Raw genomic sequence first — 23386 nt, forward strand, 5'->3', positions numbered from 1 at the left:
CCAATAATTTGTCAAAACCAATGGGTCTGCACCAGTTTTCATAGGAAGTGGAACTATAATTGGTACTTTAAAGGCTCTAGGAACAATGCAGTATGTTAGTGGGAAATTAAATAAAGATAGAGCAGGGTCAGGGAGTGCAAGAAATGCTTTCTATAAGACTATGAGAGGTAGAGCCAGATTTTGTTTTGGTCAGCAGGTTAAAGAAGAGTTCCTTGCTTATAATTAGGGCTCCTGGTTTTCCGTTTAAACTAATTTTTACATATAAACACAGATGGAAAACAAGTTTTCCTTTATCTGTATTTATATATAAAAACAGGAAAATACTAGTACATTTTGCTGCCCTGCGCTACACCCCTCAAGTAAGGTCTTCATTGACATCAATAGAATCACACCCCCAACCATCTGGTGTCTTCCCCTCCTTAGAGGGTTAAGAGTGTTAAGAGGTGTCAGCCGGGGCTGAGACAGCTTCCCGGGCACACACACAGCCGCACCCGAGTACTTCACAGGTTAATGAGGCTTTGCTCTAAGAGTCTATCCTCTCACCTCTCTAATCGTTTTCCAGTGACTTGATACTCATACTTGTAGCACATCAGCTGCAAACAGCTCATTCTTAAATAAGTACAGATAAATCCCGGCACAAAACACACAATGCACGTTATTCTGAAGCCCGAATACTCAGTTTAAACTCTTCTATCTGGTTAAGGAAGGGAAAAAATACCTGTGCACATAGCAGGGCAATGCAAATCAACAAATAAAGAGACAACAGCATAAACACAGAGGAACTTGAATGACAAATTTAGACGGGGAAGATCCATGACAACGCGGTCAAAACACCGAGCTGCCATTACCACGCGTCTTTAACGACTTGCGCTAGAGGGCGCTCTAGACTAAGGAATAGTAGATTTACTATTCCAACACCTTCCTTACTGTACGTAGGCTGGTGTTGGAATAGTAAATCTAACTATTCCTAAGTCCAGCACTCTACAGCGCAAGTCGTGGTAACGACTTGCGTTGTAAAACCTGTGTTGTGATGTACCGCGATCTAAAAGATCGCGTTGTAACATCATACAACCATTTAGACACAGCTGCGTGTGGACGCTGTCGACTTTGGGACTTGGGAGCCAGGTTCGAGTCTCGGCGTCGGGTCAACTTCCTGTGATTTTGTGCAAGTCAATTAATCTCTCAGTGCTTGCAAAATTATTGTGTCCTTTTGTAATGTAACTGGTGCTCTTGTTAAGCGCTCCAGTACTTTCAGGTCCAGTTCATGTTACATAAAACTGGCCCAAAAATGTGCTGTGAAAAATGGTACTCCTGGGAGCTGTTCCATTCAGCAGGGTGCCCCCATCATTTGAGTTACGCCACTGATGTTCCTATCCAGGTGCCCTTAACCAGCTGGGCAAACAGACGAGTTCCAAAATGTTGCCTTAAAACCAATTTCTTGAGGTGCGCCAGAAGCGGGATTTTAAATGTTATAAAAACCGCCCTGGTCTTAACGCGGTATTATTAACAGTTTCCACAGAATGCCCCGATTCTAGGACTGCCACTGTGGAGGGGCACGGCAGGTGAACAATGATCGCCTGCGTGCGTCATTGTGTAATTTATGTTTTTACGGTTCTTACTGGGCAATTTATTACGCAAGAGTTACTTCCTGGGCAAAGAACAGGCAGACGGGTTAAACGGCTTACAAATGGGCAAATGCTTCCAAAGTGAGAAAACAAGGCGCTTTGTGAGCCCTGCAAAGCTAGAGAGAGAGAGAAAGAAAAAAACGTACCTCACACTTCATTCAAAACCCCTTCTTACCTTTCTTTGATTCAGACACAGTACTGAGGTATGGCTGGTCACTGGTGCTCTGTGTAGACACCAGGGCCGGACTGGGAACTGAAAGCAGCCCTGGCAAATTTCTGCAGACCAGCACCCGTCCGTCGCGATAGCGAGCGAGCGAGCCTGACCGCTACTAGGGGGGTTTTGGAAAACAACAGACCAAAATGGTGAATTTTACAGCAAATTTGTCATTACATATTCAATAGTATCAACTTTCAAAGCACAGTAAATAGTAGATGATGACCTTAAAGAGCACCAAGTTTACCCACCCAGTCATATGTACCCATAGACATTCTTTCAGAGAGCACCAAAAATAGTCACAAGTAGTGGAAGTCGGATCCTGTGCTTGATATTAAGGGACTGAGGCATCACATGCTAGGGATGAGTGTGTGTCTGTCTCGTGTCTCTCTCCTCTTCTCACTCTTACAATTTGTTCGGGCTAGCTGAGACTTTGGGTCTGATTGGAGCTACTATCCAAGATGGCAATATACGACCATATTACACATATTACCTGTTACGTATTTTGGAGTAAGTTGAATTGAAAAGGGGCTTTGTTGAAGCGGCTATCTTAAAGAGCCTTTGCCCCAGGAACTCCTTTGATGTTGTGTTTTTAAACTGTTTTCGCATTAGTTATTGTGTACCTCAGTCTGTGTCTGACAGGCCTTCAGAGATTAACCAGCAGTGTATCACTTTTCTTTTGCATTTGATATCTACCTCCAAACGCAATTGTTACATTTACACCTCCATATTAACTACAGGGATGTAATCCATCCAGCAGCCATGTTGCATATGGGCTGAAAGATTCCAGCTTGTGTGACCTTATGCACATAAATGGGAATCGCAGCTTTTACTGTACAGATCAAGTTTCATCTGACTATTAATTGATATTTATGTTATGACTTTGCTATAGCACACCCCTAGCTCCAAGGGGACCTCAAGAGCTTTTAGAGGGCCTTTCTGTTGTCAGGATTAACACCAGCTGCTATCAATTAAACTGGGATCTGTGTCTGTGGGTTTTGCTTCAGACTAGATTACAGAAATTCAGAATGTGAGTGGCAGGTGAATGGGAATATTTTATTCCAAACTACTTCATACCTTCAAAGGTGGTCGTCTTGGATGTGCTTGCAACCGTGGTTTGTCATCTTTAAACACTTTTTAATTTTTTTTTACAAATTCTGTTTAAAGAATGCTACCGTGGATGCATGCACATCCACAGTGGCCATCTTTGCACTGGTTTTGTACACCTGAAACAAATCCATTTAAAGATGCCGGATGTAAATGCTTCTGCAGGAGGCCATCTTAAAATGATGAAACATTTTACCAGCCACCAATAGTGTGGTGGGCGACATAAAATTAGGTGGGGCGGGGCAGGTAAAGTGGAAGCATAGTGAAAAAGGAGAGGGAATGTTAAAAGAAAAAGTGCAGGCACTGAGGCTAGGAAGAAGAGAGGAGAGAGAGAGAGAGAGAGAGAGAGAGAGAGAGAGAGAGAGAGAGAGAGAGAGAGAGAGAGAGACGGGGAATCAAAATAGACCCTCATGTGCACTGCAATAAAAGGTCTGATGTCAGCAGTGGAACACCACATCAACCAAACAAAAAGCTGTGAGACCGAATGCTTTCCGGTAGGACAAACAGAAGACCAGACAAAAACTACTGAAACCAGAGGAAAGAAGTGAGCTTGAATACAAAACTTCCAGTCACAAGAAAGGGGCTGACCCAAACTCTACCCAATCTCTACAATGTGTAGGAGTCAGACTCCAAAAGAGCCTGTAGCCGAGGCTTAAAATTATTGAATCCTGACAAGTATTAGTAAAGTTACTAATGACACTAAAGTCCCACAGCCTTGAAATATCGCTGATCAATCTGAGCTGACTCTAATAATTATTGCCACATTGCAGGACTCCTAAAATGCCAAACTCCAGGAAAAAAATAATTCTTGCTCAACTTCAAGACCACAAGTCCTAAACACAAGCCAATCTGGTTTCCACTTCAGACAAAGAATACTACATTGATATCAGTAGGGGACAACCTACTGGAAGAAGCAGACCTGAGCCTTCCTCCTGCCCCCATGTTGAAATCAGTAGCTTTTTTATCTCAGACCATTCCACCAAGTGTTTCAAATCATTCATCTCGGACTGCAGCCAACACGTGGGAGATGATATCCCCCAACTCCAGCCTACATGCATATGAAGTTCCTTGACACCCCTTCTAAATTAACATAATACATCTCACAGACCAAACTTTCTCTCACATCTTTATCAGAGACTTAGAGTAAGGAAACTTGGTGCTGTATGGAATGCAGACCTCTACTTCCAAAGTGGAGATTTAGTCAAATGTACCCAGTTAATGGAATCTCATTAAAAAATTGCCTTGCATCACTCCATAAAATCACCACGTGGTATGGGGCACTAGTCAAGTCGTAAGTGAACAATGGGTGCACTATCCTGGCCTTCTAGTATACCAAGTAATTTACTAGGGAGGTTGCAAGTGCCAGTGGCAACACCAGTGGCCAGTGAAAAACAAAACATTTATGTAAAAAAAACACTAGAAAGCCCTGTTGTCTGTTTAAAATATATATTTTAAGAAGACTTGCTGACCCCAACCTTTGCCCTAGTTACAGCCTCCAAGAGTTATGTAGCACAGCACAGCGCCACCAAAGGGAGCACACGAGTCACAACATGTATCCTGCCTGCTGGCTCGGAACATTTCATCTGGCCTGGACCTGCTCGTAGTCGGAGACTCGACTCAGACACACACACACGAACAACAGACAATACCTGACGGCTGACCCTGACGAAAAGAAAACCCATCATTTTTACAGAATCTGACCTGAGCAGCTGAGCTCAACAGGGTTTGAGCCTTAGGTTAGTGCTGCACTGCTGGGGGCGGCAGGCGGCCCGTGGCAGAAGGAACCAAAGCAGGAAGGCCTGCTCACAAATAAATACACACTCAAGGGCCAGGGGCCATGCCGATGCGGGAGGCTGTGCAGAAAAAGCCACCTTGTTTTAGCGCTATGTTCATCACAGCACATAAACAGCATTCCTGATGTAATGTCATGTTACAAAGGCAATGGCAAACAATAAAAACGTGCAGGCACGCTTTGAAATTATCTCTCCAATAAGCTGCCTGCCCCCCATAAATGACAATCGATTATGGAGCTAATACAAACATAAATGCACGCTTCCTGTCCCACTGCGGTGGCCCTCTGGTCTTCAGCTGCATGACGAATAACTATGCAGCGGTATGAAAGAAAGACGCAGAACTCCCAAACACAGATCATACTCGGTTTAGTGCAAACATCACCAGAGAAACGCCTATCATTCTAAACGAGAACAGGGTTTACTTTTCAAGAGAGTATATTAATAATTAAAGGTATAATTTAAGATGGCAGAATTCAAAGAAATTATGCACACGTTACATTTTTGAGAATTCCTGCACATCTGTCTGTACTGTTACTTTAGCTGTCATGGCCCAGTCTATCAGGACCCATTCATTTGCAACTGAGAATTACATGATGTGTTGATCTCTCTTTATTTACTGGAAGATCAAATGACTTGTCACGTGGATTTATGTAATATGTGATAAGGAATTGAGCAGATGATAATGACAGCATAATACAGCTATCCGAATACAACACACAATTATTACCCATAGTGTTTGTTTCCAACCTGCTTGGATTGAATTTCAGCTCAAGCCCAAACAATGGTGGACACCACAGATGTTCCTTTAAAGTTGCCCTTGCCAATTCAGGTTGTAAAGTGTCTGTCCTGGTAGAGTACAGTTATCAGTGAAAGCCTTTGGTATGCTCCATTTGTTTACTTTTGCCTTGACTTGAAATTCTCTTTAGTAATTGACTTACTAAAGAGGCCTTGCTGGTATACCTGACTGCATCAACTTTAGTAATTTTTAAAACCGTTTCTCAGTTTACAGCTGACTAACAGGCAAGATCGAAGGAAATTAATGCAATAAACTGCTTGGTATGCAATGAAATGCAGCATACATCTGTTCCCGTGGTCTCAGGTGTTTGGAACAGATCCAATTTAAATTAACCTATATCTCTGGGAATAAAATGTTCACTTTATCAAAATGAACGTTATAGGACGGAACAATGCATACAGTTGCTCATATGTCGTGTTCACCGAGCTCAGGTTTGTAAATGTAAGTTACGTAACAGTAGAGTAAAAGTAATATCCAGATTCTTCTTTTGCTCCGTTACGTTATGTAACTTACATATACAAACCTGAGCTCGGTGAACACGACAATCAGAGAATACCAGGTCGATCCCTACCCGTTGAGCCCCGCTCCTACTGCTGTGCATCATCTGATTACAAATGCAATTAGAAAAAATGCAAAAACAACACTCACCTGGCGGCGGGCAGCATTGGCAGACATTCGGGGCAGGCGGGGGCCAGGCCTAGGCTAGGGGGGCTAGAAATAATTAAATCACGGGTGGCGACAGAGGGCCTCTCGTCAAGGCCTCAGTCTCTGCTGGGTTTTGGAATCAGGGGTTCACGCGCACTTTTTATTGCGCGAGCCCCCAATGCGCATGTGTCACCTCACCACTAACAGCTGTGCCCGCCCCACCCCCCTAATGTGGGTGAACGAGTCTGCGACTAGGAGCAGGCCGCGCAGACGCGGCAGTGGAGACTTCAGCGCGCCGTGCGTGACCCCACCCACCTCCGAAAATGGCACTGCTCCGCCTCCAATAAATAATTATTTATCCAGCACTGACCAGCACTGACCAGCAGTCAGCAGATTAAATACATTCTTAAGTTGTGCTTTTTTCCTCGCACCGAGCGAGGGAGATGCAGTCACGCAGCAGATGCAGCAGAGACAGTACAGAGCAAACAGTAAGTAAGTGACAGTGTAAAAAAAAATCGCCCCCACCCAGCAGCAAAACCGGCCCCCGGCCAAAAAACCGGCCCCCACCCCTGGCAGCCCACCGGGGGATTGCCCGGTGCCCGGCGTTGCCAGTCCGGGCCTGGTAGACACTGTACCGAAGGACGGCTGATGCTCGGTGTCTGTGCAGACACAGTGCCGAAGCATGGCTGGTGCTCTCTTTAGGCACCTGTTATACTGTTCTCTGAGTCTGCCAGCGCCAGGATGCCTGTTAGGTGACTGTCCGCTCTACAAATAAAGGAAATAAAAAAATAATTTGCAGACTTTGGGTGGTACCTGGCCCATTGCTTTATGCTTCTCCATATATCTACACAGAGTTAGGTCATTTTGTTTACTTGGACTCGGTGTTGCATGTTGATGCAGTGCTGGTGCTGACACTTGGATGCCTCTCGACTTGCTTCTAGGAGCTTCTCTGAAGAACACACGCTTTTCTTTCTACGTACATTTCATAGTTACTTATTTCACATCCTGAGTCCTCCGATGTTGCCTTCGAAGTCCGATGTTGGCAGTTGTATAATTGGAGCAGAGGGAGGCAAAAACATACCTCTTGGTGCTCTTCAGAGGTCTGTGGTGCTATATTATTTAAGGCTCATAGTGTGTGGGCATGCCACTGGGAGATAATGTACTGCATTGCTAAACACTTATAAGGTCCCAAAGGCGAGACCTATTGGCTATGCCAATGCTTGTTCTCTGTCCGGTCCTCTACATCCTTTCCTTCTATCTTTTCTCTTCTTATTGCTCCCTTCTTCACATCATGTCTGCTTTCTCTTTGTCTCTGATTTGCCCTCCTCCTTTTCTTCTATTTTAGCTCTCTCCTCTCTTGTTTTTATTTCTCCTCTTTACTCTTGCTCTCGCTCATGTAGAACACTGCTGCTGTCACCCCTGTCTCCAACCTGTACATGTCCCTGCAATTGTGAACACTGCGTTTTCTTGTTGCCAGTCCTTAAGAAGAGGGAGTTGACCAATAACAACCGAGCGCATGTGTGCATTGTCAATTTAAATAAATGTGGAAAAATACTAGCTGTAGCGTCGTCTTTTTTCTTGTGGCAAAAATAAATGTGGATGAATACAGAAAAAATGCCCAAAAAATTAATATGGATAAATACAGGCGGAAATGGCAACAAAATAAATACCATAAAACAAGGAGCCCTACTTATAATAGGTAGTTCAATCAAAAAGTGTGGGTTCCTGGCTGTGACCAGTTGGTTACCAGGAAATGAACTTGAAAGAATACTAGCTTTAATGGCAAATATTTTGTTATTAAAGAAAGAATTAAGCATATTACAAAAAGAGTCAGGGGTATTTTTTGTGTCATTGGTCAGGATTAGATAGCTCAGAAACAATAGCAAATATATTTTTAGATTTGTTGGTTGAGTTCAAAATCTTGCCAGAAAAGTAGGTAGCCTTAGTTTGTAAGATGGAATTTTTATATTGCTTTAGTTGGTCCTGGTAGAGATCCTTTGTGGCTGGAGAGTAATTTCTTCTCGAATTGCGTTCAGTACAGCGTAGAGCTAGTTTTGCTAGTTTAAGGTCTTCCGAGAACCATCTCTCTGAATCGATCGTGGCACCAGGCCATCCTGACTTTCCTAGGAGGAGTATAAAAGCTGCTGGCGTCTGCTAGCCATGCAGTGATGTTTTCTTCATTTTGTTGATGTTAGAGCATTTCGTAGGCAGAGCGGTCGCTAGGGACTTGCAGAAAGCATAAATGTTTATATGAATCCAGTTCTTAGCCAGTAGAACCACACTGGCTGGAAGTTTGGCAAAGGCCAAATTACTAAGGATAAACATTATTAAGAAATGATTGGACCAAGTACAGGGGCTGGCCATTAGTAGGCACAGTAAAGTTAGAGATCCAGACTTGGTCGAGGGTATGTCCTTTTCTATGAGATGGGATGTCAGATGCCATTCAAATTTCAGCCAATTCAATAATTATTTTAGTTCCAGGGATCTTGGGCCACCAGTCTCGTCATTAGCCCAATAGTTGAAATCTCCAATTAGCAAAATGTTAGCATGGTTGATTACCAGGTGGGATATTTGTTCCCCCAGAGAGTGGGGGGAATGTGGCATATGATGAGGGAGTCTACAGACCAGCATGCAGATTAAGGGAGTAAGGATAGAGTCAACTTTGATGATCAAACTCTCGACAGAAGTGATGTCCAAGGCGGTTTGGGTAGTGAACTTCAAGTCCTTATGCATAATAGCAGCCACGCCTTCATCCATCTTGCCTGTGGACTGATTAGCCTGAGGTATGTAGTATATTGGGGTAGGACTCAGGGGAAAGCCAGGTTTTTGTTTGTAGTAGCACGTCCGGCTTTACAGAGTCTAACAGATGAAACATTTCTAATTGGTGTTTCGCCAGTGACTGTGTGTTGAAATTAATGTTGTTAATTGGGTAGTCCTATAGTTTGCATGCTTGGGAGAAGTGTCTTCAATGATAAGGGGTAGATTAAGTTCGGGATAGAATACCTATTGTTTAGAATCCCTAAATCAGCTAATTGAGACAAAGTAGTGATTTCAGCAAATAGCTTGTTAAGCGACATTGTCTCAGTTGGAGTTTAAGTAAGAATCTCGAAAGCTCGTATATATGCCAGGACTTGCATTTATTATATGTTTTGTTTTTGTGGTAAACATGAAAAAACATGAACACATTTTGAAACCAACGCATCTGTTTCAATGTCTACTTAGTTATTTTGATTCAAGAGAAACAATTACCTTAAATGTAATTGTTTGGGATGCCTGTGTGTTTCCTTCTTCTGCGACTTCTGCTTGTTGTCCATGCGGTGAAGGAGAGCCTGCTGCATCTTGTCCGTGCGGTGAAGGAGGGGGCGGTCATCATCATTTGACTCAGGATCTTCAGGCAATGTTTGTACACCTTTCCATGTAGCAATTCTGTGTAGCATAGCACATTGGGCTATTATTTGCCAGGATGTTTCTGGGTTGTATTGAAGTCCACTCTTATGGCTGTATATAAATCTTCCTTTCAAAGGTGTGCTTAATAGCAGATCGTGTTCTCTTGTGTGCTTTGTTGTATCTGTGCTCAATTGGGATGGTGGACCTTAGTTATGGTGGGAGTAGCTATGGACAGAGGGTATATATATGCACTGTCACCTACAACAGAAAAGCATTTAGCTCTCATATGTATATGTATGAGAAATATGAGTATCAAACATAGGATTTTCACATTTTCATATACCAGAAAAAGGCATTATCAACGTGTCCTCTTGCTTGGCAGTTGTATATCCAATTATGCTTGAAACTGGTTAAGAGTTGTGGGTGGAGCCTGGAAAACAGGCAACAAGGTCTGTGATCAGACACTGCATAATCCTCTACCAGTTCATTGAGTGATTTTTTATTTTTATGTTTATGGCATAGAAACTCTCTTGCAGATGGTAGCTTGTTGGTATATGTGTTTCATAAATACAGTCAATTTCCTTGGGAAATTGTGCATTCCTATTGAATTGTATTTTGATATTCTGTATTTCCTAAGGGATTTAAGGTAACACAGTGCTGTAGTTAATTCACCAAACCACGGCTTTAAGGAAAGTTTGAAAAACCTTTCCTAAAGCATATTGCAGCACCCCACCAACTGCAGCTATGAGACCCCGGTGGCTACTGAAGGCCAGGAGGTGTAGTAAGTGCAATATTGTACAAGTATCCACGTGGTCTGGCATCTGAGCATGCTTCTTCATGTCTCTGGGTGCAACTCATCAATGAGTTCTAATATTACCTGACAAATTAATATACATTTAAAACAAATCTCATCTGTCTGATCAAAAATAAATAGGTTTTTCTAAAAACTCCTTTCCTGTCTCCTTCTTCTCTTCTGCTGTCTCGTCAGTATGTATATCCTCCTCACTACTACATACAAAGCTATCATTGTATTTAGACACCCTTGCATTCTGGGGCCATATAGGTTGCAACTGATTACCACATGCTGCTACTTGGCAATACATTTCACACATAAAATATAATTTCTGTGACTAAAAGATCATTTTGAATGTTTAGTACACATAAATAAGGGAATATTACCAGCTATATCAAACGTGGAGTCACGATTTAGATTTGTGAAACTCAGGGACTGCACTTTGTTCAGTTCCCAAATGAAAGTCAGAATGACATTTTATACATAGCAAAAGGACCTTTTAGTGATCACCAATCAGTTTGCAGACAAATATTCAAATTTCTTCTGTCACTGCAGTTCGTCTCAGGTGTGGGATTTGAATTATGATATAGGGCATTGTAAGAAATTGGGCTACTGGTTGGGGGAGGGTTGAACCCCTACTCAAGCAGGAATCACAATACTTTTCAGGGTAAGGCACAAGCAAACACCAAAATAACCTGGGCTCAACCGTCTTGTAGCTGTACACAGGACTGTCAGGCTTAACTCAAGAAGCAATGTGTCCATTAGATTTCACTGCGTCACTTCAAGGACCCAAATGCGTCAATATATTACGCCTGCCTCACAGCCGGCATACGACTGAAAGCCGGCACATATGTAATGGAACTTGCCCATGTGAAATGACCCATTGATGGAGGTGCGTCACTTTCGTGACACACTCCAGAAGTGCATCATTTTTGCGCCTACAAGTATGTCAGAAATACAGACGTATCTGTAACTCCTTGCAACATGATGCATTATACTGTAAATATGATGCATCCAGCATGTCGCAAGGAGGGCGCAATGAAAAGTGATGCATCGCTGTTTTCACGCAGCGTGCGTCACTTTTCATAATTGAGGGCTCCAACGGTTAGGATAATAAGATGACAACTTTGTAAAAGTGGCATTTTCAGAATTGTGATTAAAAATCTGATGTTACCATTAAAGGGGGGTTTTAATTACAATTCTTTAGAGGCCAAACTCGAGCTGTCTACTTGCTTCCAATTGAAAGTTATAGCTTATTACATGTAACAATGTTATCCTATGGGAAAGGTAGATCTTGCATTAGTGAAAAACGAATTGAGGAGTTTTTTTCCTGCTAAGACATGCAACACTTAAAAGTACATGTCCAGCTTTTTTAATGCGCTAACCCTGCTTCATGGGCTGTTCAGGGCCTACCCTAGGGATTACCTATATGTATTAAAAAGGTAGGTTTTGGCCTGGCAAAAGGCTTCTTTTGCCAGGTTGAAATGGCAGTTTAAAACTGCGCACACAGGCTGCAGTAGTAGACCTGTGCTATGTTTAATGGGCTACTTAAGTCGATGGCACAATCAGGGCTGCATGTCATCGGGCGCATGTAGTACCACTTCACTAGGGATTTAAAATTAAATCAAATATTACACTAGGGTGTAAGCCGGATCTACAATGTTTAATGGGAAGAGCACAAGCACCTCAGCACTAGTTAGCAGTGGTAATGTGTGCAGAGTCCTAAAGCCAGCAAATCGAGTCAGCAAAAACAGGAGGATTGAAGAGTAAGGGGGAGAGCCCCCCCCCCCTCCAAGGATGCCAGTTCTAATGGGCTTGCATATTTAATCAATCTTTCAATCTGGTGATGAAGGAGATCAGCAAACTGTTGACTACATTTAGGTTTTGAATTTGGAGATTTTCTAAAGAACATTTGTTGCGTGTTTAGCACCATTTTAGGCGACATAGCACAGAAAAACATGGCGTGTGGCTCCATGCCATTCAACGTCTCTAACAATGCTTATCTTTTAACTGTAACTTTAATGCAATCCAAAATAATACATATGTGTATTTCACAAAATGAATTTATTTTGAAAAAGCTTATTATTTGTACTCTCATTAATCAATGTCACTGATATAAATGGACAAGGTCAAGTTTATGTTATCAGGTATAGCTGCTGAATAGGTTTCCTGTGCGTCAGACCCAGATAACACATTGACTCTGCTCTTCCTTTCCCTAGAGAGGCGAATACTGAGAACTCATCCAATCTTATCCCACAGTCATTTATTTTGGAAATATCAAACTGGAAATGAATTATTCCTAGCAGTGTGCACAGCCTTTTCCTGAGGTCACCTCCTGCGTTTTTTGTTTAAAGCAAACAGGATAGCACCTAAGAATGGACTAGCAAACATCTGAGAACCTGAGCTATAAGTAGTTCATTCAGAAAATGCAACATTTCTTCCACGCCAGTAGGACTTTACTTATTTCCTATTTATATATATATAAGGACATTGACATTTAGCTTTTGCTAAAAACACATTTTAACTCCTTGAACTTGACAGTAAGTTATTACTTGTTTTGAGAATTCATCCTATTTGTGCAGAGTTATAAATATGAGTCGTGGAAATTAAGAGTGCCGCAGTGTATTTTGTTACAAAAAAAAGATTAAAATGACAGGTGTACATTAGGGGTTAGTGTGCTACCTTTTCTGTTAGCAGGCTAAGGGGTTCAGTTTTATTTGCTGACAAACTTGAGTAAGAACGGGTATGGGTCCATGCCTACCTAGTATTTTAATTTTAAATAACACCATGTTGTTTCCCTTGTTTCTTTGTGATCGTCTGTTGTCCTTGAAAAACTGTGAGGAAAACAGATTGGCAGCTTGCCTTCTAGCAAGTCACTTTTCTTTCTTTGTGATCAGCTGGAAAACAATCAGACAATGAGATGACCTGTTCTGCATAAAATATCCTTCTGCTTTTTATCGAGGTGATGGCTATATCCAATGTTTATACTCTTGCCCCTTTTTCTGTCTTTTTCTCAAACAATGGCTGGATAGAAATACACAAAACCAATCATCTCATAAAACCTTTGCAATCTGTTTGCCAAATTGGGAGAATTTTAATTTCGCTGGTTTTGAGTTTTTCTTATTGAAAATCAGGGGGCATATTATCAAGAACGGCGATAAAATTATCGCCACTTTAGGAGAACAAATGGGCTTGATAATATGCCCTTGTGAATTCCCATAGAAGCCCAGGTTAACACCAGAACGTGGGCTGCTATGGGAATTCACAAGGACATATTATCAAGCCCATTATCGCCGCTTTAGCGATAATTCTATCGCCGTTCTTGATAATATGCCCGCAGTTCTTCCAAATGAAGAGTTAGAAAACGAATGCGCACTTCTGGAGAAGTGGAGAAGTGTGGCTCAGTGGTTAGAGGCGGCAGACCCGGAAGCTGAGATCAGCCGTGGACCAGGGTTCGATTCCCCGCCTCGGCGGGTCTCGGGCTCAAAAATTCCACGGACTTGACAATTCTCGCTCCGGTGCCTACTCAACTCACAGGGTCACACTCTGCGACTCTGGGCAATAGTGTCGCAGGGTTTCTGTTCTCACACAGAACTGTGCACAGAGGAGTGGAACCTCGGCAAATTAGGGTGTCCCAAAACTCACCTTAGCAACCAACTCACCCCTTACCGAGCTAGCTACAGTGTCTCATTGGACATATCAAACTCCCAATGTTTAGACAAACCAGAACATGAACTTACAGTACCTCAGGGTACGTGGGACTCATGAACACTCTTTCGTTTTATTATCATTACAAACCAGAACATGGAGTAAAGAAGACACATGTGCATTTGAAATGTTTATTTACTAATGCCGTCTTCTCAGGCGCAGTATCTTAGATAATACAAGTATACTTATTATCAGTAGCAAAATTATCAGCATAGTTACTAAGACATAAAAAGCGAATGGTGACAGCATGTTAACATACTGTAATGAATAAGAGTTAACAACACTTATATCTCACCCTCCCTAACACATATATTATATTATTAGCTAAGAAGGTCTCTTTGGGTTGTTTCAGGGCGGGCCCATACCTTAGTGTCCTAGCATGAAGGAATCACATCAGCATACACCAGCTCTCTCTGCATGTGCACCGCATCAAGTGTGTTCTATGTGCCTCGTGCAAAGCAATATCAATCCCGCCTGAAGCCAGAGTTGGCAAAGGCTGCACTTGTGTTATGACTATGAAGGCGTGGAGATCAGACCTCATAACAATTCCATATCGTGTTGTTCCTGAAACTTCAGCACTCTTCGTGCAGACATAGTTTATTAAGCAAAGCTGATATCAGAGCAATAACATATTATTCTCACATACACCACGGCAAACTACTAGGTTGAAAGCTAAGTCAACAATTAAGTGTCGTGTGCAGAAGTTGCAAGAAAGAAAAATGGCGTTTAAACCTCAAATGTACCTATGCTAACTTAACACGATATAAGGATATACAGGAGCTATATGACACCCCCCCATGATCCGAGAACGGACTAAATATGATAACAGAAGTGCCATCTCATGAGAGCAGAACTCAACAGTAAACGAGCATGAATTGAAACTAAAGATCAAAAAGGTAATGCTAAAAAATAGCCCAAAAATATAATGTGGCTCAAGCCAATAGGCAAGAAAAATTAAAAATTCATGACAAATAAGTCAACGAAATGCTATAAATCAGCAAGTCAATTCGAAGCAGTGTCTATGACAAAACTGTATATGAAAAATAAGTAGCAACAGCCTCCAATATGAAGTCACTGTCCTCATCCGAAAACAGTTCAGCCATCCAATTTAAAAGATGAAAGGAACATACGTGTTCCTCCAGCACCGGATCCTCTATAACCATCAGAGGACAGCTCGGTGGGTTTTCAAGAAAACTCAGCTCCAAGAAATTCCGTGCTGCCGACAACACATCCCAGGGACCAATTAGTCCATGCGCCACTGCTAAGGCCATAATCCTCTCGTCAGAACAAACCAACTCGTGAGCAATGATAGGACTCATCAGTTGATTAAAATCGACGTCAGGAGAAACCGGTCCGCAGAGACACAAATCAATGGCCCACTGGAAATCACAGGTCAGGCAGTGAAATACAGGCTGGACACAGGTGAAGTAGGAGAATCGAAAAGATAATCCATATGCCGTGCTCAATGTCGCCAACGGCAGTGTGCCATAATATTCAAGCATGCGGTTGCGAAACCGCGTCAGTAGCTGTTGCGCGGGGTCTTGCACAGGATGGACATCCATATTTAAAGAGACAAAAAACCACTAGCGCGCCAGCTGCTAATGCAAGTAAAAAAGGGAACCCTCCAAACAAGGATGAAAAAATAGAATGGAAGAAAGCAGGGATGACTCCAAAAATCTTTTCAAAGGAAGTCACGAGACCACTGCTAACAACTTTAAAAAAATGTGCAAGGCCTTTTGTGGAGGATGCGTTAAAGATAGTTCGAACCATCGCTCCGAAATGCAAAGGCAAATCAGTATTCAAAAGAGCCTGAACCTCTGTACGGGTGTTTGCAATGTGAAGCACGAAAGTTTCACGGGCCGAGCTCAAGGCCACCTCTTTCTGGGACAAAAGAGCCCTTATTCTTGCCATGCCGCTGAATTCTGCTCCCAAGGTCGGTATCTGTGGCCAGATGGAAGACTCCTTATGTTCACGTGTGGGAGGATAAAGCACATTTCTGCAGCAAAAAACCCGCTCACTTACTGTTACTATGAAAGGAATACCTTTAATTAACCCACAACAGTCCTCATTATTGAGCATTAAATAACTACCATTCTCTAATAATTTAAACGTGGGGATGATAGCAGGAACTGGCGTGCCCTGTAAAACGCAAGCCATATTCGGTCGGTCCTTGTTGCATGAACCGTGTAACTGTATATGTCTACACATTAAAGAATGATCTGGCGTCTCAGTGCACTCCTCCCCTGTCAGATAAACTTCCTGGTCATCCTTAAAACATCTGTATGTGTATGGGAGTGACCAGACTTCATGAAGGAAACCGCTACCTAAAAGTTCATAACGACCTATGGGTACATATTTCATGCAATTTGAAAACTTATATAAAGCAAAAGGCAGCGTTATTAAACCGTGGATAAGCCACGTTGCAGCAGTGGCTTCAGCCACGGAAAAAGGTAAAGATTCTAACCTTTCAATATGTAACATAGAAAAGGAAGCATCACGCATTGAAAGTAAGCGTTGTTTGTCAGTCAAATTAAACGGTGCAAATAAAGAAGAAACGTTCATGTACCCCCAGGGAACTATACCCATTTTCAGTGTTTGAAGGGTCCATGCAAACTGCATGATTGATCGTAATTGATTTTGACCATGGTATAATACTGACACTTCATCATGTATAATATCGACGACTGACGACACAATATTATCCAATGTGTAAATTCTAGAGGAAAGCACATTAATGCTATTGTCAACAACTGCAAGCACTTTCTCAAGATTTGCTTGATCAATGGCCCTAAGGCGTGTAGCAGCCTCAATCTGTGATAGCTTCCAAATTTCATTGTAAACCCCATATAACCACCTTTTCGACCTGCCACTAGCCGGGCCTTTAATGAAATCATTCAAGTCCACGTCTGCATTTAGTTTAGAAAGGTGATTCTTAACCGCAGGTAAAGTTGAATGTTTCAGCCAGTTTTGACACAATTTGCCTACAGAATACGATGTGACAGTATGACCTAAGTCAAAACGGGGATCAGATCTAACAGTTTTAAAACCGTCAGTTAAATTCAAAAATCTATGTTGGCAAGAATCAGCACTACGGTGCCAAAGCAGCCAACCCTTAGGATTCACACTGGAAATGTTAAAGGAGGAATTAAGAAGTAGAGTCTGTAATTCTCTAATGGATAACTGAGTAAAATTACTCCAACCATCATATTCCTCTAACTCCGGGAAAGAAGGAGCGTTTAATTTTTTAGAAGTAGCCAATCCAAAGCATGTGGTCTGGGAAATTGTTTCATTCAGAAACAGCATATGATTCGGGATGAGACATGCACGGTGCAAAGCCTCAGTGCCTTGTACCTGCCAGGCCTTTGAACCCCAAACTGATTTAAGGTCTATCGTATCCTTCCATAACTCATAGCCTCCAGTAACTAATTGATCAAGGAAGGACTTGGAATACAACAATTTAGTATCGGTAAGTCTAACCTTGGACATTGGCATTTTTCGAAACTTAAAATAAAAGGACTCGGGATTGGACTGATTAAAGTCAGTGAAGTAAGTATACTTTCTCAGAAATGTTTCAGAACTCCCCTGATGAGGCGCTGGGCAATGTTCCCACTGAGTAAAGTTAACAGCATCCCTTCTGGATGATGTTTTGTGTAAGAAGTGATTGCCATAATGTTGGTAACAGAATAATTCACCATAATTAGCAGATTCTAAATATAAATCCTCAGCATCAAATGCAGCATAGTATTGCAAATCAGAAAATAAACTTTCTACAGCTTTGACATCCCAGTCATCAGAACGAATGTTTTGTTTCACCACATCCCCCATATTCACTCTAAGTACATTAGGGACATTAACGACTTCCGTTGGGCCATGAATCTGAAACCGAACTGCATCCCACACGATTCCATCAAGGACAGGCCATGCTGTGATGTTAACCAAAGTCAAGTCTCTTTTTAATCTGTGTGTAGAATGTGAAGAGGAAAGTGGGGCCAAAGTTCCATTTAAATGAGTAATGCAAGTTCTCTCCTCGACATAGTGTCCATTCATAATTCGAAAAAAATAAAACACAAAACCAATTGACATAAAAAGGTAAACTGAAAAAAGGACCAGCCAAATGTAAGTCCAAGGGGGTATCAAAAAATGTTTTTTACACAGGCTAGCATAAACTGCAATTCGAGAGGGTTTCGTCGAGGCAAGGGAAGCAGAGTCAAATGAAAATCTGGATTCCGTGGCTAAACGAGCTTGCAGGTCAGGCATGGACAAATCAGTGGGGTAGGTATAGTCTATCTCATCAATGTTAGTTCCGGGTAAATTATTTAATAACGGACTGGAAACAGCAGGTAATTCGATGGCCACTTCAGGTTCAATATTAGAAGCAGTGGGCATAACTGAATTCCTCACAATGGAAGGACAGGAAACAGCCGGTGTCATGCTAAGAAGAATCGGCCACTCTGTGTATCTTGACATTGTCAATTGAAATAAACCTGTTTTCCTTACGTCCAGGAAGTGGAGGTAAAATGACAGTTCTTGTGCCTTTCACTCCAAGGACTGGAACCGGAGCTCGATAGGAAGGACCAAATTCTTTCTTGTTATCGATCTTCTCCCGAACCAGTTCTCCAACTTGGGGTAGCCAGCCAACTACCGGGATCTGCAACGCATCATCCGACGTGGAGGGCAAATGTTCCTTTGCAAGACTGTCTCTGGTCTTTTGTAGATTCTGTAATACATTGCAATGTTCATCTGCGTCAAAGGAAGTGGCGCGAACCACATAGTCTAGACCGTCAAGGTCAGGGACGTACATCTTGATGCCAAAGAGCATTTCGTATGGGGTCCGCCCACCCAGAGACCTTCTAGGGAGATTATTAAGAGCACGCTGCACGCCATAGAGGTGAGCCAGCCAGTTTCTGCCAGTGCCCATAACTCGGGCTGTCAAAGATTGCTTTAAATCACGGTTCATTCGCTCAACTACACTGTTACCCTCAGGTCTGTAGGGAGACGAAAACTTGACTTGGACCCCCAACGAAGTCATGGCATCCTTATACGCCTTAGAGGCGAAAGCCGGACCCTGATCCGAATGGAAGGTACCACAGGCAAAAATCCCTATAAAGATATGCAAATCTCTAATGACAGTCCGTGAATCAGCGCTGCGATGTGGCCATACCCACACAAAGCGTGTGCATGAGTCAACTGCTACTAAGATGTACTTATACGCAGTATCAGATGAAAAAGGACCGCAGTGATCCAAATAAACACAACCTAGTGGTTTATTAGAAATGTACAACTGAGTCTGTGGCGGACGCGTAGCAGTTGAAGGTTTAATCTGCTGGCATATGTCACAAAGAAGGACATAATCACGCGTCTGTTTGTACAGTCCCCGCCACCAGAAACGTTGTTGTAATTGAGTTACAGTGGCCGAGACGCCCGCATGCGCAGACGCCACACCTTCATGTGCCGCTGTAATCAAGTCTGCTCTGCGATCCGAGTTGGGAATCAGCCGTTCCCCAACGTCAGGAATTGTCACAAAAGGAACCTTTTCGGGACTTAAGTGGTATTTGTACTTCGAAGGGAATCCCGCAGGATGCTTATTTCCCTTCTCAGAGGCAGCAACTGCTGCCAAGATGTCGCTATCAATCTTGGTTTTTGACCTAGTAACCGCTGCAACTAAGTATGTAGATACTGCTGATTTCGCTGCTTCATCAGCAAGCGAGTTGCCAACAGCGTGAACTCCTACGCGCTGATGACCGAGAGTATGAATCACATAAACGAGTGGCAACATAGCCTTAAGCTCTGCCACTCGAACCCAGATCATTTTATGTTTTATTGTGCTACCTTTGGAATCATGAAATTCATTTTGAATCCAAAAGAACAAGTTCTCATTGTAAGACTGGACACAGTAGAAAGAATCACTTACAATCAGAGTAGTAACACTTGGATCTGCGTACTCCAACGCTAGTAAAAGAGCACGAAGCTCAGCTAATTGTGCAGTGCAATCGCCCAGGGGCAACGTGTGTACCTCCCTGGAAATGAATTCATCGTTCAACATAGCACCAACCACAATAGCGCATGCGGAAACGTAGGCATGTTTAGAGCCATGCGCAACCTGCGCCGACCCATCAGTGTAAATGATGCAATGGAAGTCCTCCAAAGGTCGCATAGCCAGAGGAGCAGGATGAACGAACTCATACTGCAAGTACTCTTGCGACCGTAAAGAGGCGTCAAAAATAAACGTGACATCCGTGGACGTCAATGACGCTGCCCATTGAATCCACCGTGGGTGCAAAGCCTTCGAATTTGGTACACTGGCTTTCGTGACTGCCTCCAAATGAGGACAGGGTGTTACCACTAACATGCGCTTCCCCTGTGACAGAGCTCGTTCTTTAAGAATCGCCATCTGTACAGCAGTTAAAACCTTTTCCACAGTGGGAAATCGCAATTCAGCTGAAGTGTACAAGTGTGACTTGTAAGCAATAGGTACTGTGTCTCCTTCATTAAAAGTGAGGTACGTGAAACCCACTGTCCCAGGAATTATTCTTATTACCAGGTTGGTGTGGTTATCACGAGTCAGTAAGTATTTAGAAGCGAGCAGATCGGCCTGCAAAGATTGCAAAATGGCCGAATGCTCAGGCAGCCAGCATGATTTTGAAAAAGTTGGTTGTATCAAAGCATACAAAGGCTTGATACGCTGGGCATATTCCGGAACATAAGTTCTGCCGAAATTCAAGAAGCCCAGTAAAGACTGTAATTTCTTCAGTGTTGTAGGAGTGCGCAACTGTGCGCATTTCTCCAGGAAGTGGGGAGCCAATCCTCGACCTTCATTGTTCAGCTCATAGCCGAGGAACAACACTGTGTGTTCTGCAATGTGCGATTTTGCAAAATTAAACTTGTAACCCATATCAGCAAAGTTACAAATTATTGAATTCACCCGACACAGATGCATCCAAATTTCGTCGTCTGTGAGATAAATGTCATCCACATAAGAACATGCATCTGGATCGATACTCTCCAATATAGTGACTATTCTTGAGGTGAAGACTCCAGGACTATTTTTGTAGCCCATTGGAAGTTTGCACACCAGCGGACGTAAAACTTGTCCATTGGGAGCTGAAGCTATCCAGTCTGTGTGCATAAAAACCGTTAGATATGTCAAGCGTTGTCTTGAAACGCTTACGCACTAGACTATCCACTAGCGCAGAGCCGTGAGTATTCTGTACCGCACAGTTACGGCAATGCGAGTTCAAATGACGGTAATCCAAAACCAAACGATATGATCCGTCAGGTTTGGTCACAGTAAAAAGGGGATTATTCATCGGTGACACACATGTTTCAATAACTCCCTGATATTCCAATTGTTCAAGGATTTCTGCGACGGCAGCTTTAGCTTCACGCCGTATGGGATATTGAGGCTGAGGCTGAGGCTCAGACCGCAAAGGAATTTCGTGGGAAGGAGACAATTTATCCCAACCACATTGGTTGCGGTACAGAGCCCGAGCCCACTCTTCTGCAAAATGCTGCGCATGCTCAGTCGAGACAGTGTGCGCGAAACTGGGAAGGATTACCTCCTCCCCTCGCGGCGCTGCGAGCACAAAAGGTGGGGGCCAGTCAGCCTCAGAAAGCAATATGTCGTACGTAGACGAAAGGTTCTCCCAAAATACCCCTCTGACAGTATGCTGTATGTCACCTTTAATTAACAGGACAATTTCAAAAAGTCTTTCAGGGGGAGCCAGTCTTGTATCGGCTGTTTCAATTACAACGAACACTTCAGTCGCTGTCACCCTCAGTAGTGGACGCAGCGCCTCTCTGACTATGGTTATCTCCGCCGCGCTGTCCAGCAAGGTCAGAGCCCACGTCAGATTCCGAAGCCGCGTTCTCACTATCTGTGGCATATCGATGCGCTGTTAAGGCTGCGACTTTCTTTTTCGCAAACTGCGGTCTTTTAGGCGTAGAATCCTCCTGCTTCACTGCGCCGTCAGCTTGGCGGGACTGACCACGTCCCTGTTGGCCACCACGTCCACGTCCACCCCCTCCTCCACCGGTCTTCGGGGCCGATGTTTCCTGTAAGGAACGAGGAGAGCGTTGATCAGAACCCTGAAAACGATCAGGTGATTTAATCATCGCGCGATCGCGCAAATCATATACTTTCTCTGTCGGCGCAGGAGCCTGAAGCACAGGAAAAGAATCCTGAGTCTGCTTATATTGCTTCCCCTGTGTCTGTTTTTTAGGCCAATTCTGTTTTTTGGACTTGGGCGGGACATCTGCAACTGCAGATTGTCCCTGAGGTTGTTTTTTCTCCTTTACTGCAAAATATTTCAGACCTCTACTTGTGCGGCCAATTGTCTTATAAGCGGCCACTACAATTTTTGGGTTTGTCGGCATCGGGCAGAGCAGCCAAAGCATTCGACACCTGAAAGTTAACTGCATCTCCTTTAACATTGGAGAGAATGAGATCACATACAATCTCAAAAGAACCACACAGGCGCATACCCAATTCAACCGCTGCCTCTGGACCGTGATCATTCTGAACACGTCTAATGATGTCAGGCAGGGCAGTCATAGACGGGGTGCCGAAGCACCTTGTATAAACTGCCGCAAATGTTTTTCCCCAGCTTTCACAGTCAACAAGTTCAGGAGTTAAATCCTTCGGTAAAGTAATCGTCAACATTCTATGCTTATCAGCAGGAGTAGAATTCGGAAAAACCGCCTCCAGTTGATCAAACTTCTCAGCTAGCCAGAATGGGAAGTCATCGTTGTCAACTGGACGAGCACCAAAAACCGAATTAACCATCACTGGATTGAGACGCATTCCGCCTCGATCCATGGGAACGGCCGCACCCCCCTGGGGACCACCAGGCAGGTGGCAACCGATGTATTGCACTAATGCACGAATCACGGAAATGGAAACAACATGCAGCCTACGAATTTCCTGCAGGGTACAAGCGCCGTGATTCGGGTGCGGGGTAAAGCCACCCAACGCAGGCCAATTTGTACCTGGAATTGAGAGTGGACCTAACCTCGCAGCGGACAAAGAGTGGGGGAGGGCGCCATCAAACCAAACTCGACGCTGCCAATGATCAATAGGTATTTCCAATGCCCTGTACGGTGTATACTCAGCCGGGACAGCCGAGGCGGTGTAGGAGTGGAACAAACCAGAATTAGCGTCCACAGCCGGAAACGTAACCCAAGAGTAAAACAACTCGTGAGGGAACGCCGGATCTGCACATACCACGAAAATCACAGCCATCCCATCCACCGGAACCTGGTACGTCTGAAGATGGTTGCGTACCGCTACGCGACTATGCTGCGCAATGGCCACCGCCGCCA

General features: G+C 43.4%; 1 long non-coding RNA gene across 1 annotated transcript in view; it reads left to right on the plus strand.

Annotated features, from left to right (window-relative positions):
• Positions 1-6533: 6533 nt before the first annotated feature.
• The window catches only part of LOC144807791 (uncharacterized), a 67524-nt gene continuing 50671 nt past the window's right edge, over positions 6534-23386 (plus strand). The window contains exon 1 of the long non-coding RNA XR_013606448.1: positions 6534-6668. This is a non-coding gene — a long non-coding RNA (uncharacterized LOC144807791). The remainder of the gene's footprint in view (positions 6669-23386) is intronic.

The sequence above is a fragment of the Lissotriton helveticus genome, chromosome 1_2 (genome assembly GCF_964261635.1).
Source record: "Lissotriton helveticus chromosome 1_2, aLisHel1.1, whole genome shotgun sequence".
In the NCBI taxonomy this organism is placed as follows: domain Eukaryota; kingdom Metazoa; phylum Chordata; class Amphibia; order Caudata; family Salamandridae; genus Lissotriton; species Lissotriton helveticus.